The sequence below is a fragment of the Cyprinus carpio genome, chromosome A2 (assembly GCF_018340385.1).
Source record: "Cyprinus carpio isolate SPL01 chromosome A2, ASM1834038v1, whole genome shotgun sequence".
NCBI classification, from domain to species: domain Eukaryota; kingdom Metazoa; phylum Chordata; class Actinopteri; order Cypriniformes; family Cyprinidae; genus Cyprinus; species Cyprinus carpio.
Genome location: NC_056573.1, coordinates 17173832 through 17190295, shown reverse-complemented (window position 1 = coordinate 17190295; position 16464 = coordinate 17173832). Strand labels below are relative to the sequence as shown.

Below are 16464 nucleotides of genomic sequence, written 5' to 3'. Positions count from 1 at the left end.
CCAGATTTAGAGAAACTTAGCATTACATGACTTGCTCGCCAGTGGATCCTCTGCAGTGAATGGATGCCTTCAGAATGAGAGTCCAAACAGATGATAAAAGCTCAATAATCCACAAGTAATGCACACATCTTAAGTTGATCAATTAACTTTTTGTGAAGTGCAAAGCTGTATGGTTGTACAAAATAAATTAGTGTTATAATTAGTGGATTACTGCAACGTTTTTATCAGCTGTTTGAACTCTGATGGCACCCATTCATCGCAGAAGATCCACTGGTGAGCAACAAGTGATGTAATGCTAAATTTCTCCAAATGTGTTCTAATGAACAAATAAACTCATCTACATCTTGGATGGCCTGAGGGTGAGTAATTTTTTTTTTTAGCAAACGTTCATTTCTGGATGAACTATTCCTTTAGCAGGCAAAAAAAAAAAAAAATTCTTTCCCCTTAAGTGTTGAATTTTGAGAAATGCCTTTCAGATGGTCTAGTGTTTTTTCTAATGGAGAGGATTAAAGAGACTACAGAACTATAGAGAGACTACAGACCACTGAAGAGACTATCGCCTCTCTCTCTCATTATTTTTTATTTATTTATTTTAAAACACGCCGCCTTCAAAGTAGAAGTCAGACCAGGTCACACAGACATTTCTCCTGTTATGATGGGCTGATGGGAAACTTTTCTTTGATTGGAGATCTTGGCAATGCCAAGCAGCCCAAAGCCTTTGAAGAGAATGAGTGCCATCACACTGAAAGAGGCTCAATTATTAAATATGGCAGGGAAGACCACAGGGCCCTTTAACTGTGCACTTTTCCTTATTTCCTAATTTACTTTTGAACAGCACGTTTCTTGCAGGGATTTTTCTTTCAGTCACTTAATGGTTGTCCACATTGTAGAACCACATTTAGAACTGACAGTGCAGTGAATGAAAGGAGTGAAAGGAACACAACTGTTTTCAAAACTGATAATAATAAAAAAATGTTTCTTGGATTACAGTATGTAACACTGAAGATTGGAGTAATGGGTGCTGAAAAATGAACTGTACCAACCTTTGGATCCCAATAACTATAACTGAAATTTATGTGTTAACAAGTTAACAAAAAAATAGAAAAATATGAGATTAATCATGATCAAATATTTAAATTGATCACTGTTGTTACTGTTAACTAAAACTATATAAAAAAAATAAAATAAGTTGAAGTACTAAAATCACTAATATATATATATATATATATATATATATATATATATATATATATATATATATATATATATATATATAATATATATAAAGCTAAATAGAAATATAAAAAACGAATAAAACGATGACAAAAGCACATAACAAAATAACTAAAACTTCAAAAAAAAGTTAATTCAAAAGACACTGAAACACTGAACGACTGACAGCTGTATAGTCAAAATGTCCCTAAATTCTCCCTGGAAACTCAAAATGTAATATTTTGAGTCAAGCAAATAAATTAAATATTTTTTTTTTCAAAGCTTGGTCTGCAAATGTCTCTCTTTCAAATGAATGAAAATTATGCTTTTCTTATGTAATGGAAGAATACATGGTGGAAAGAGATGTGTTATAACTAAGAAAAGAACAATTGGATCATTATTGCCTGAATTTCACATTAAAAAAGCTGATGTAAAATCATGCAGTATATAATCCCTGTTCCTTGTTATTTAAACAGCATTGTCTGCTTTGTGGTGAAGACTCTGAAGCTGTTGTTGCTGATGATGAGCACTGACCTCCTTTAGAACTATGGTAAGTTATACAGAGAGTTGTGGTTGCTAAGCACAATGGTATTATTATAATTTCTGAAGAGACAAAAAATGTTAAAGAAAGTTTTAAGAAAGATTTTAAGGATGCAAAGCAATATCTTCTCATTGCTGAAAAGAGCTTCACCTTCATTCGGTGAGATGACATATTCTTGTTATTTAAAATAAAACCACCTGCACCACCACTGTGATTATGACAATATAATTTTAGTATTTCAAATGTTTTTCTTCCTCTTTACTGAGAGTTACCTTTGACTTAAGAGATTGAGACATAACAAGTAAAGATAAGAATTTTACCAACAAGTTTTAGATCGTGTCTCTTTTCAGTGCACTCAAAACTAAATAGTGAGGTAAATTTATTTTACTTAAAAATGTAAAATCCAGTTTAAGGTGGTAGTGTTTTGGAACATATAGTTTATGGAACACTAGTGTAAGATGATTTACCAACTAATGACCAAGCAACAAACTTACTACTAGCCAGTCTAACCAGCTTTTGGTATTTGTTTATTTTATTTTTTTTTTTTTGTATTTTTTTTTTTATACATGCTGGCTAATGGCCAGCAAACCCCCACAAATACCAGCTTAAGCTGGATATTCCAGCAGTGTGCATGCCTGAATCTATTGAAACCTCGTGATGAGCTCATTTTCACCTGCAAGACACATCATCCATTCATCATCCATTCTTCAGAGAACACAAACACACCACTGATTGAAATGTCAGGGCTGAAAACATGAATAAATGTATTTCATGATATCAGATAATTATGGCTCTTCCAGATGTTCTGGTGATATGACTTCAGCGATTTGTAATTTTCAAGCAGTAACCTGATGGATGCCCGCATGTCTTCAAGGAGTGCTGGTAATTCTCCTGTGTCCTGCAGGACAATTCTCCTATGGTTCAGTAAGTGCTAGTTGTGTTCTTAAGCCATGATTTGTTTAGAGAGGAAAGCAGGGGACTTTAAAAAACAGTGCGTGCACAGCAGAGTTGTGATAAAGACATGTAGCCCACATGATGTTAGGGCATCAGGAGGTCAACAAAAGCATTAACCTCTCACCAAGATAACAGATGGGAATGTTTGTTGGCTTCGCATTGCATTTGGAAAAACCTTGTTGATAATGGAAAGTTAGCAGGGAACATTACTGTGCACCGTTGCTTTAAGAGCTACGTTGCCAACATGATGTAAACAGTCTTCAACTGGTCTTAAAAAGTGAAAAAACCATAATAGATGAAATTGGATAAGATAATTTTGAAAGAGTGACAATGTCTGCCTGACACAGTTTTAGTCGAGAGTGAAGACTGCTGATTTTTTTGATCAAAATAACAGACACAAGGCTTCAGTGAAACCCTTTTCTTTTTTCTTTCCCTTTTCTCATCTTTTCAAAACATCCAAGTCGGTTTTCCAGTTCACATTAAAATGGAAACAAGGTTTCACAACCTAAACAAAAGTGTCTTTGCATCAAAGCGTGACTCTGTGTTTTACCATTCATTTAAAGTGTACTGAATGGCAGATCCTGGCAGACAAAGTTCTCAGATCAACATTCACTTCTCTATCACTCATAAAATTTCTCTTGGTTCCGCTTTCTGCTTAAATTAACTGTGTACAAGCGGGTCACTTATTTATTTATTTTTTTCGCCTGTTGTCTGTTGACACATGCTTAAGTAATCAGCACATTAAAAGTGACTTTACTTTAAGTCAGTCTAGGTCAAGTTAGTTAAATAATGTGTCACATTTTATGCAGTTGCAATGTCACAGACATATATATTTTTTATATATGTATATATATATTTAATAGATTAATCGTATTATTTAACTGTACTCTTAAAAATAAAGATTCTTTATTGGCATTGATGTTTCCATGAAGAACAGTTAACATTTATGGAGCATTTCCGTTCCACAAAAGGTTCTTTATAATGGAAAAAGGGTTCTTTAGATTATTAGAATGTTCTTTATATCAAGAAAAACAGTTATTTTAAGAACTGTTCACTGAAAAGTTATTTGGAGAACTTAAAATGTTTTTTATTGGTGTCAACTGCATTGTTCATTGCTCAACTACTGTTAAGCTACTGTTATGAAATAGTGTTAACACTTTATTTCGATATAGTCCACTTTAGACATTCTACAAGTAACTTTGCAAGTACATGTCAACTAACTCTTATTAGTATCCGCCTTATCAGAAGTATTAGTAAAATGTCTATTAGCTTGTAGTTGCAAAGTTACTTATAGTTAGAATGTCTAAAGTGGACTTAACAGTAGTTGAACTTCGTTAAATCATGATTAACTTGTAACTTAAAAAGGTACCATTTCAAAGCAGTTTCCTGGTCTTAAGTCTACCTCTTCCCTTGTTTGACAAGGTGTTTTCAGCTGTGTGTAATGTATCTGGCAGCAGGTTAGTAGAGTTCTTCCTTTACTTCAAGTTCGTCTAATCTAGTATTGCTTTGTCACGTCTGAGAGAACATGCGGAGCAGTTCCCCTAAGAGACAGCTATGCCTCATCCATCTCTTTATCCCTCTCTGGAGAGACCTCTCTCTCTTTGTCTTTCTCAATCTCTCTTACTTCCACATGTATTTCTCACATTGCTTCCTGTGGTATCTTCTGCTTGCACTGGCTTGATTGACATGAATAGATGTCTGTGTTGCCTGTACTAGGAGCCATACTATGACTTTGCAGGGTGAGTGTTACCCTCAGTCAGACACAGAAACAGGCGGAGCATTGGGGGTCCTGTAACCCCTATTTATGCAGGTTAATGTGCAAACAACTCGATGCGGAGAACGCTGTACACACTGGCCTCAGCCTGGCTCACAAATACTCCAGCAAGAGAGCTCAGCCCTGCAACATTACTATTCTATTCTCATTATTCCGACAGTGCCTGCCAAATTGCCTTGTCTTTCAGGATCATTGGACACTGTTCATTTCCAGCACCTGCGACCCAGCGGGTTTTACTTCTCAGCCTCCTTCACACTTCCAGAGTTCCCAAGGCAACGTGGATTTAACCATGTTGGGACATAAGGAAACCATGTTTAAAGAAGGCACAGCGTGAAGGCCACACTCTTTTCACCAAAGGAGCTGTTAGATGTCTCTACTATTTTTTTTTTACTCTGTCTCCAAGAAATAAGCATTTATTCTTCCATTATTAAGAATAAGCATTTGTTATTCCATGTAATTCCTGAAATGAGTTATGATTAAAACTTTTTAATCTTATGTTTAAAGTTTTAATTTACTTCAAAATCAGAATGTTTATTTATAATCTTCATCTTTTTTCTCATTTTTTCCTTCTTTTTTTCGTCATGCAACATCACACTCCAAACGTCTAAAAATGGCTGTACATTTTAATTAAAACACATGATTCAAATTAAATTGTTTCCATATTAACTACTGTTTTATTGAATAACATGTAGTTCTTGAAACTGTGGTTAATTCATGTACTATATTGATAGATTAATACTCCCAGTTTCTGTAAATAATAATAAAAAAAATGTTTAAAAGCAAACAGCTTTGTCATAATTACAGCAGAAATCCTACATATCATATCATATCATATCATATCATATCATATCATATCATATCATATCATATCATATCATGTCATATCATATATCATATCATATCATTATATTGTTCTAAAATATGGATAAACCATAACATTGAAGAAACAGTTGTGCTTTTTTGAGTAGTCTTTTGTTTATGGTAGTATAGGTGTTGTTTTTTTTCGCTGTCCATTTGTCCTTGCTCTGTTTGCGCCTACCAATTTTTTGCATGAGTGAATTGTGAATAGAGAAATGAGTTTGACTTAATTTTATGCTTGAGTTTTCATTTTCATTTCAGAACAAAGTAGGAAACTGTTAAGTTTAGACCTGGCTTGGGTTTAGAGTTATTCATGATAGAATATATATATACATATGTATATATATATATATATATATATATATATATATATATATATATATATATATATATCTATATATTTCAAAAGGTGTGTACTGTCATGCTGGTACTATTCTGAATGTAAAAGGGAAGACTAAGGAGTGTTTTCAGCCACTCTTATGAGAAACCGGGAGGTAAAAATGCATGTCATCAGACCAAATCCTTCAAGTAAAGGGAAAGAGATGTTCAAAGACTTCATTTACATTCTAGAAGCTCCCCATGCACAAAAAATGTCAATCCAGTCCCTCAATCCACTCAGGCCTCAGAATAATTGCTCATAAAGTGCTCCACTATTCTCAGCATGCAGTGCTTCTAGTTCAAGAAGACTGCCATTCAAAAGTCAGAAAAAATTCCAAATGGAAGAATTGGCTTGCTTTCAATTCACGAGTTGAAACTGGAATGGAATTGCTGACACCTGACAGGATGTTGAATTGGAATTTGAATTGAACTGTCAGGAAGAGGAATTTACTGAATACAATTCGGAGAAACTCAACATAGTCACATAACAGAAAAATTTCAAAACAATGAACATAATGAACAAAGATATTCATGAGGTTGGAATAATCATATGTATTTCCTAATATGTCTTTTTTTTCTCTCAACTAATTATATGAACTAATACAAACTGTCAAAACAGCATCACAAACCATCATATTATTATTTTTTTTAATTCTACCTAATATTTTGAGTGCATTTTAGGAAAGTGTTGATCTACAAAATTAAAGTTACATATAATGAAATACATTGATTATTCAAATCAAGTTTCAGAATAAGATGTTCATGAGTAATTCATACTGAAAAATTTATATTATGTATTATGGAAAAGAACATTCACAAAATTTACATTTATAACAGTCCTTAAATTCAAATTTGCTACCTCAACTTAAATTCAAGAATTGAATTGGAACATGTAAGACATTTTCAGTTTAATTCGTGATGGCACACAACCCTGCTGTTGCCATTTCAGGCTTGTTTTTCTCTTGGTTGACTAGAAAATAATGCACAGGTGTTTTTGTTTTGTTTTTATGCCAAAGGCTGGGTTAGAGTCAAACACATCATTATGATTTCTGGCAGTCCTGGCACAATTGCACAACCCATTATGACCACAAAACGATAACTATTCACAAATAAAAAGTAAAATTAAATTTCTTAACAGGAGTTTTCTGCTTTTTCTGGGTTACACTTTGAATTATTGCATCACTGAGTACAATGAAAGTCCTGCAGTAATTGTGCAGAGCGAGTTTGGCAAGATATGAATTAATAAATCTTTCACAACTTTTATGATATATCTGAAGTTTCTACTACTTCTCAGTGTTTAAGGTGATATCATTGCCTTTGCTCTCCCTATAACACAATGTTTCTCTCTCCTATATATCAGTGAATCAAATTATTTATCAGGGGCCATGTTTGACAGAAAGCATAATACCCTCTTTGCTTTAAGTGCAACCGCCTCTGAAAGAGCTATTCTCTACCATCCCTTTCTGAAGAATATTTACCTTTCATCGTTTTACCCTTCACAACCCTCTATTTCTTTTACACCCCAAACTGACAGTTATTGTTGGACTTTCATAAAAGAAAGAAAAGTCTCTGTTCTATGATAGACAATAAAACACAAGCTAATTTCAGGGAGTGTCAGAAAAAGAATGAATGACCAAGTCAGAAAAAGCTTGAGTATTTTGATTATTTGTTTCCTTTTGAACACTGACAGTACACCCTGTCACATCTAAATACTAAGTATATTTTCTGTGTATGTAGCACTGCATTGTCATGTTAACATTATTTAAAGTGCAGCTTTATTGTGTGTAATTGTTCAAGGATGATTTTTCCCTCTTTTTTTTGGCATTTATATCAGATTTCAACCAATATTGCTAATTTACAGCCCAGCTACATAATATCTGATAGAATAAACTTTATGTAATTTCACTGAAGGAACCATATGCGGCAGTGATACGAATATATAATTGAGGTTTTTAAGTAAACATAGTGTGGTGGATTAAGACATCCACATTTAAAAGGAAGGAACTTCACATTTTAGAGAAAGAAATAACTTAAAAGTGAGACTACAGAAGTTATTTTATGAAATTATATATTTTTCTTCATATTATATGTACGTTAGACAAATAAATGCACTTTACAGTAACTGTGCCATCCTAGAAAAAAATTAATTTATAAAATACATTAATTTTTACGTCGCAGTAATATTTCACAATAATAATAGTTATTATATTTTTGGATTAATAAATTTAGCCTTGGTGAGCATATGATATATATTAGACACATTGGTGTAAGATAGATCCTGTTGATAAAGTGAGATTGTGGACCCCCAGAGAAGCATATTTGGGATATACACATCCTTCTAAAAATGTAATAGCTCAGTGATGGTCCAAATATTAACAAACCTTTTGTTTTCAGCAATGCCAAACAAAGTTAAGTCTTTAATCTCTCTAATCTAATATATAAAAATTCTTTGTATGTAGCTGTGGTTGTGTAAGCTGTCAGAAGAGATAAGACTGTAGATATAACATGAAGCATAAGGAAAAAGACAGGACTGTCCCAGATGGTATACCTGATACTGACAGATATTGAGACGCTGATGGATTAGAGGGTGAAATCGGACATGCATTTCAGATTGTGTGACTCCCACACATTCAATATTGAGTAGCTTGGGTTCAGATTGATCATGGATCTTGCTGCTGTCTTTCACAGGTCACTGGATTTCGATGTTCCCCTGAACTCGAAACATACCTGTCTGAATAACATTACAAAGCCCTGGAGCCTCCACTGTCAGTTCTCACTTTCTCAGCCATCAATATGAAACTGATAGATTATTTCACATGTTTATATAATCTTAGAGAGACAAAGTAAACACTTGAAAGTATCTCCTCCAGGACCTGATTACATGAAGGTAAAGTAAGGATGGTGGTGAGATTCCCTGTTGCAAGTGGCACACTTAACGTGGATGGCATTGGTCTTGCTGGATCCTATTTAGGGGGCTCTAGCTTCCATGCCTTTCATGTGAGCTCCTATAAAAGCTGCCAGGAATTTTTTTTTTTTTTACTTTTGATAGTTCTCTGAACATTCTGGAAAAAAAAAACATTTAGAAGGGCTGAGAACATCATTTGAAAGGTGTGATAGGAGTTGATTATATATCTTTTTGTGGCGATCAGCGTTATTAAATAAACATGCGCCTGCCATCCTTCATTTATGACGCCTTATATTTTAAATATGCTATTCTTAGAAGACTCAAACTAATTAACTGATTGACAACCGTAGGCAGCATGAGCAAGAGTTATCAGTGTCACCCTAAAGTGCACTCTTATCCACAGATCTGTGAACTGGTATCTCTCTTAATTCAAGCCATGCTAATGGCTCATTAATATGAGAGTCATGGGGCTGTCAAAGACAAGGCACAGCACAGAGCTAAAGGACACTAATCCCCATTGATTAGAGTTCTCAGATCAAAGGCTTCCAGCACTGTCACTTCACCTCTATTCTCCCCTACCCACTCGCGCCGCAATTAGGAGCCCTCTCAGCATTTCATTAAGATGTTAAAAATACCAAGTCGCCTCCCCCTCAAGGGACCTGAACACTGAGACTCGAAAATCCTCATTTACCATTGTGAGAAACAAACCATGGCATCTCTCTGAACATTTCAGTCAGGTGGAAAACCCCACTCATGCCTGCAATTCACAAAGGCAAATGCAGAGTCCTCAGTTACCCTGGACTCTACTGCACATGCAATGTGTGATAATGAGCTCATCGTCCACCAGGGGTGAAAAAAGTTTATTTAATTTAATTAGGAAGATTTTTTAACCAGTAAAAAAAAAAAAACTTAAGTGGCCTCAGCAGCAATGGATTTAAAAGTAAGTAAGGATTTAAAGTTTAAGTATTTTTGTTAAAAATATACCTTTGACACAGATAAGAAAGAAAACAGGACATTATAGGAAATTATGTTTACATTGGCATGTTAAAAAACACTGCCTCTTATTTATTTCTCTTTTTATAAATATCAGTTAAAGCATATTGTCATATTGTGTGTGTGTGTGTGTGTGTGTGTGTCCTGGTGTTCCCCATGTTATAGAGATAGTATAACAACAGTCATTTTTGAACTAGTGGGGACATAGTTTTGGTCCCCATGAGGAAACAAGCTTATAAATCCTATACAGAATGATCGTTTTTGAAAATCTTTAGGGGTAGGGTTAGGGAAATGGGATTGAAATTCCAGTTTGTACAGTATAAAAATCATTACATCTACAGAATGTCCCCAGAAAACATGGAAATGCAACATGTGTATGTTTGTGTGTGGAAGAAATACAGCTGGGAGAGATATATTAGGTCCCACATAATGTTTTATCTTACCTTAAGTGCCAGTGCTGATGCTCTTCCTGTCTCACAACACAGAAGGATAATCTGCGCCTGGAAGAAAGAGGAAGCATATGACTGAACTGAGCCATACATATGCATTCATACACACTCCCAGCAGGCATTCATAAATTTACTTGTGAACACAAAACACATCAATGAAACAATCATATGGCAAGGTTTTTTGTTTTGTTTTGTTTTTTTGTTTAGTTGGGTTCTGCAGACCCTGAGATCTCAAATCTCAAACCCCCCGAATTGTAAACAAAAATCTTAATAAACAATAAATTATATATTATATGATATTATGAAATATTATATAATATTATGAAACCCTCTTGTTCAAATACACTGATTCATTTAATAATGAAACAAGCGACTGTATTTTTCAGTGAGTCATTGAATCATTCACTCAACTGATTTGTTCAAAAACAGTTTTAATGCAGGAATGAAACACTGATGTGGGACAAGTCCTCTCCAAAAATCAGCCCAAATTGTCCCCCTCATTTTTTTTTTTTTGAAGAGAGAAAAAAGAGTCTTGAAGCACACGTCAATGTCAAAATGATTGAGATTGCCAGTCAAATCAAAGAAGGTGGGCTTTACTCTTTAAGAAGCTGGACATGAAATCCAGTGCACCTCTTCAGTTTTAATGGTTAAAGAATGTGAGATAAGCTGTAAGTAGATAAACACTTCAAATTTGACAATCGTGTTATGATAGAAATTACCAATAGTAATACACAGTGATGTAAACAACTTAACTTTTTTATTGGTCATATTTCAGTGTTTTGAATTGAAAATAACCTTTATCATTATCTTTTAAGTAATTAGTGTAATTTGTAATTGAATGTGACTAGACAAGAAACATTAACAAAGCCGTTTTCAACATAAGATTAAGTGAATGTTTGCATATATAAAGATTATTTTATTATTATTTTTTTTTTTTGCAGATAGTTCAAATGGATTATTTTTTACTGTTTTTCTTAATTCCCTGCTTATTTCAAACTATATTCCTTAATCTAAACAAAGTAGATGGTACTATTATGTTAAAAATGTAAGTTACTCAAATTCTTGTTTATTGAACTGCTGTATAGGCTAGGAGCATTTCTACTGATTTGATCAAAAGCTATTTTCTCATCAGTGTTTCCATAGTCTTTGTATTTGTTCCTAAGGGAGACATGTTGTTGACCAAAATAAAGCCAATTTATTTCCGGCTTCACTTGTCAGCAGTGAGGTTGAACAAATGTGAAAGATTATGATATTTCATTTTCTTTCTGGCCGCAACATGATGTCATTACAGGGATTGCTTTAGGGTAGACTGGGGGTTTAACACTGTTCTGGAGGAATGTAAATTAAGTGTATACACCTACCATTTCAGAACTGATTTGAATATTTAGTCCTCTATGCAAACAATTCAGTATTTGTGTAATGTAAAAAAATAAAAAATAATGAAAAAAATATAAATAAATAATAATATACAAATAATGCTGTGTCTCTTCCCTCAGAGGCAAAACTACTGAGGCATTTTGGGAAAAGCAAGTAAGCAAACTTTATAAATGTAAATAACTTCCCAGAGAGCAGAGGATGCAGGAAGAAGGCCGAACAAAAATAGTGCTGCGTAGACACAAAAAAATAAATAAATGCATCCACAAAATGAATACATGAATAAAACAGAGCATGCCCTAAACAAACATACTCTATCCATTCAACCGTAGGCCAAACAATTTATGTGAACCAACAGCTTTCCAGTTCTGACAGATGTCGGTGCTCATTTTCTGGCTCAACTTCCATCACTACTCACAACATGTGAAGTGCTACAATCAACAGTGTGGCCAGTTCACTTGCAGTAGCTTTTCAATCCTTTTGCTCGTAAAAAGAAATACAAAAAAATCAAGAAGGACCAGTATGAAACTTTAGCTTTGAAACTTTTTTTTTAGTTTTTCCGTATGATTCATGGGGCTCACTGTATGCTGCAGCCCAAACATGACAAAAGTCCAGTGCCTCACACCCAGTCCCTGCGCTGGAAGTTATGTCAGTGAACCATCAGAGAAGGATCACCATGGCACCAGTTCTCTGTGAATCACAGCAGACTCACTGTAATTTGATATCTTTCGGAAGATCCCATTTCCAATGTGTTGATGCAGCAGATAGATTCCCATACTGAAACCATGTCAGAATTCTTAAGTTAAATTATGTTTATTTTTATCGTCCTGCAGTATTTTGATTGGTGCAGAAAGTTACAGGTAATCAGATGAGAGCATTTGTCATTCAATTTGACAAACTGAACTTAGTTCAGCCAATATAGTTCTGTCTGTCTGTCTGTTTCCAGAATTAGCTTTAGGTTTCATAATGTTCTCATCTTATTATCTAAAATAAATTAAAGGGTGCCATTTTTGTCTTCTTTTTTCATGCTGAATTGTGACGTCTTACATCTCAATAACTAACAAGGTCACTAGCAAGATAAATATTACAGTTTTATGGGAATGCAAGTTTTCTTTACTCAATTAAGTATACAATTTATTCAAATTGATGTACATTAAATTAAGTCAGCTAAAAAGTGAGGATTAACACATTTGTTAGGTTTTACAGTGATTAATCGAGTATTGACTCTTGTATAAGTGTCATTGCTTAAATATTCCACAGCAAAAATATGTTAATGAAAATGGCACATGTTGTTCATATTGCCCTAATTGTGTTTTCAGAAGTGAAAAATGATTTGCATATGGAATGGTGATGTTCAATTAAATCTGATTAATTGCTTGTCTTGGAATTAAAAATGAAAATGCAGTTTTGCTCAATGAGTTAAAGAAAAGGGTGAATTCTCAGTGCCCATTGCGCAATGATTTATGAATCCTTCTGTATTTAAATATTAGATTTTAGAAGTCATCTTTTTGTGTAGTTGTGCCATGGTTCTTTTCTGTTTGTAATTGACATGTCATTTAATTGTGCCCTTAGCCTTACTCTGTTTGGACAGCAAACTTACTTTACTTTGGTTAGTAAGTCTTATGGTTAGAAATGATTAATGGAATTGTCCTCTGTGCCTTTACTGTATATAGATGATTAAATAATAATGAAGTTATGAGAATGAAATTGAATCATCAGAGCAGCAAATTCAACAGGTTTAACAATGTCTTTTGTTGCATTCTGGTATTTGATTAATCTATCGTCACACCCTCCCATTTAGAAAGGTCTCCAGCAAAAATGCCAGAATCAGCGTTCTGTCTGCAACCATTGATAAAACCTGTCAAATTATAATTAATATTACTTTCATGGCTTGGGTTTTTATGATTGACCCTTCTGATAATGAATTTTATTCACCAGCTAGAGGCTGTGAATAAGGAATATGTTTCCTGTGTAAGACAGTGGGTAATATTCATCTTCCTGCACTCTCTTTAATCCAACACAACGGATCACAGGATTTTCATTTCTCATTAACTGCCAATTCCTTGTTAAAATGGTGTTGTGTATTGAATGAGGAAAAACTTCCCAAACGCCACATAATCCAAAATCAATGCTTATACTGAAAAAAGTAACAAAATAATATAAAATAAAATACACATGCATACACCTGCCCTTCTGTTTGATGAAGTCAAAGAGTTTTTATGTGTTGAGCAATGAAATTTCACTTGCTATCTTTAGCCTGGTAGAAAAGCAGACAATGTTGAAAAGAGCTTTCATCCTGGAAGCTGGATTACTTTTTTCCCTTTTGCTAAGGCCTCAGGATCTTTTTGGAGTGCTTTTATCTTTAACGTTTTTCTGAAATGTGAGACTGAGGTGAAGTAGCGCCCTTTGCAAAGTGTCAGCCTTCACCTGGTGAAGCTATGACATCAAAGAAAGCTAAAATGGTTTTAAACTTAAACCTGAAAAGTCGAAAGCAAAAAGTTTTGACCTGCTCTTTGCATACTGACGAGAGTGCACTATTCAGTGTAACATGTAAGAACAGAGCAAGCTTCGTGAGTACACAGGCTTATTCTGTTCTTCCACTGCATTCATCAGAAAAGCTCCCATCAAAAGAGTATAAAATGGCCTGGGAGTCTAAAAATAATGTGCATGGGTTTGCAGTATCTTATTAAAAGCAATTTTATGCCTTGTGGCTTAAACAACATCTGCATTTCTGTCTAAGGAGGTCAGAAACCCTCTTCCATCATGCATCACATAATTTGAATACAGAAAACCACAAGTGTGGTTTTATCTCTAACAATTCAGCAGACACCAAATCTGATACTCATTCCTTTATTCAAATTAAAATAATATTGTAATAGTTTAACTCCATCAGGCACTCAGGATTTGTTATTATGCAGAAAATTAATAATCTAGAGCAGTGTCCTAGGCCCACCCAGATTGACAGCTTGCCCACCCAGTCAGATCCATCATTAATGGAAATACATATATTTTTTTTAATAATACAATTTCAACATTCAGATTCTTCATTAATTACTTTACATGTGATTTGTGTTGCCATGCTATTAATTTGAACTATATAATTATAATATGCTAATTAGTATCTTCAGGTACGTTGCTATAGTAGTGTAACCTACATTCTTCGCAACAATAGCTGGCTGTCTGGATTCCAACTAGCAGCTCTCTTGAATGTTTATAATAAAAACAGCAATCTATACTCACAGAACTTACGACGAAGCCTATTTGCATTGAATTATAGCAATGGATTTTCTAGATTGTACATAAAAACTGCAGAATAATAGTATATTGGTGATCACTTTTTTTCTCTTTTTCTGGCAATCACTCTAGTGCACATGCGTTTGCGGACAGCGTCAAAGGTTTCTACTTTCAATATGTTTTTGCAGTGTTGAACAATGTAGCCAATCACAGACATGTCTGTTGATTTCTTGAACACAATAGCCTATCAGTTAATGCACAATTAAATGCACAAAAATCCTCTCATTATAAAAAAAAGAAGAAAAAAAGAGAAGATTATACGATGTGTAAATAAGAGATTAATTTTGCAGTGTAGTGAGATTTCTTGATTATAACGGAACTTTGTGAAATTGCGATGAACTGAAGTGAGTGCATGGCTGATTTTAACGTGATGGTAAGGGGAGCACTCTTTGCACACTTTCTAGGCTATAGGCCATAGCTATATATAATCCATATTTGAATAAAGGGTTTATCTTTAGTGGTGCAAAGAGGACCGACAGCCACGCACACACTGTAAAGTTTCACGAATCTGCACATACGCTACGTACTATTCAGTTTCTAAACTGCAGTGATGATTAAAAATATAATGTGTCCAAATATGTGTGTTTTAAACAATGTAAATGCATACTAATAATAAGAAAAAAATATTGTGAATTATTTCTATTGAATCAAATGTATTATTCATATCAAAATATAAAAATACTGTTGCAATTATTTGTAAAAGTAATGACTTGTAGATCTTGCAAGTCTCTCATTTACTGTACTTGCTATTCTTGTTATGGTGGTGTTTCGAGCCGTTGCTTATACACATTTGCACTTAGAGCACCTTAACTAATGAAGCAGTGAATTTGTTTCTGTAACCGGGCATGCAATTTTGACTTGATGCATTTTTGCCAAGCGGCAGCCTTCCGGTCTCTCAAAACCAACACAGAAGTAACTTAAACTGCAATTCATCGACTGGCTGCTAGAGACTGGTTCCAAAAGGGAGTTAATCCCATAGACCCCCAATGTTGATGTCCGGCTCTGCCCACTTAAGGCTTAAAAAATGAGATTTGTTCAAGATGCATCGGTGCTGTGTAGACCGATTAGCGTATGACATCAGTCATGCAGTAACGACTAATGCTAAAGCTTCCGGTTTGCCAGTACGTGGGAAAGGAGACGAGAGGCCGTTTTTTTTTAATGGATGTCAACGGAGGAGAGGCTTCACTACGCTGAATAAACAGCTTTTTAGAGGAAACAGCTTATCATTTAATGAATCAACAGCCTATCAGTTAATCTCCAACATGTTTTACACTAAGCAATACTTTTAGATTGAGCTATTTGTAGTTTACACCGAATGTTTTTTTTTTTTTGTTGTTTTTTTTGGTTTATAAGAGAAGTCACTGACTTTTTGCGACAGGTGGGATACAGCTTATGTCATTTCTCATTCATTCCTATGGTATCGGTAAATGGTGATTGAGTGTTGCACAACTCTGACTGAAATTCAATGATGTCAAGGCTGTAATGTGATTGGTTATTAAGGCACACATGATCCAAGTTGACCATTAAACTTTCTCCAATAGTATCTAATTCAGACCCTCTCATCTCCCTATAGTAAGACGATCTCTGGACTCTTTAAGCATTTGAATCACTCTTGCGGTACTTTGATGTCATACGCCGATCGGTCTGCACAGCACCGATGCATCCTGAGCAGAGACTGTATAAAAACATGGACGTAGTGTCCATGACGTCACCCATAGGTTTCTGAAGAGCA

General features: G+C 34.5%; 1 protein-coding gene and 1 pseudogene across 4 annotated transcripts in view; both read right to left on the bottom strand.

Annotated features, from left to right (window-relative positions):
* The window catches only part of LOC109073816, a 61135-nt pseudogene extending 51020 nt beyond the window's left edge, over nucleotides 1-10115 (bottom strand).
* The window catches only part of astn1 (astrotactin 1), a 584917-nt gene that overhangs the window by 206374 nt on the left and 362079 nt on the right, over nucleotides 1-16464 (bottom strand). The window lies entirely within an intron of this gene.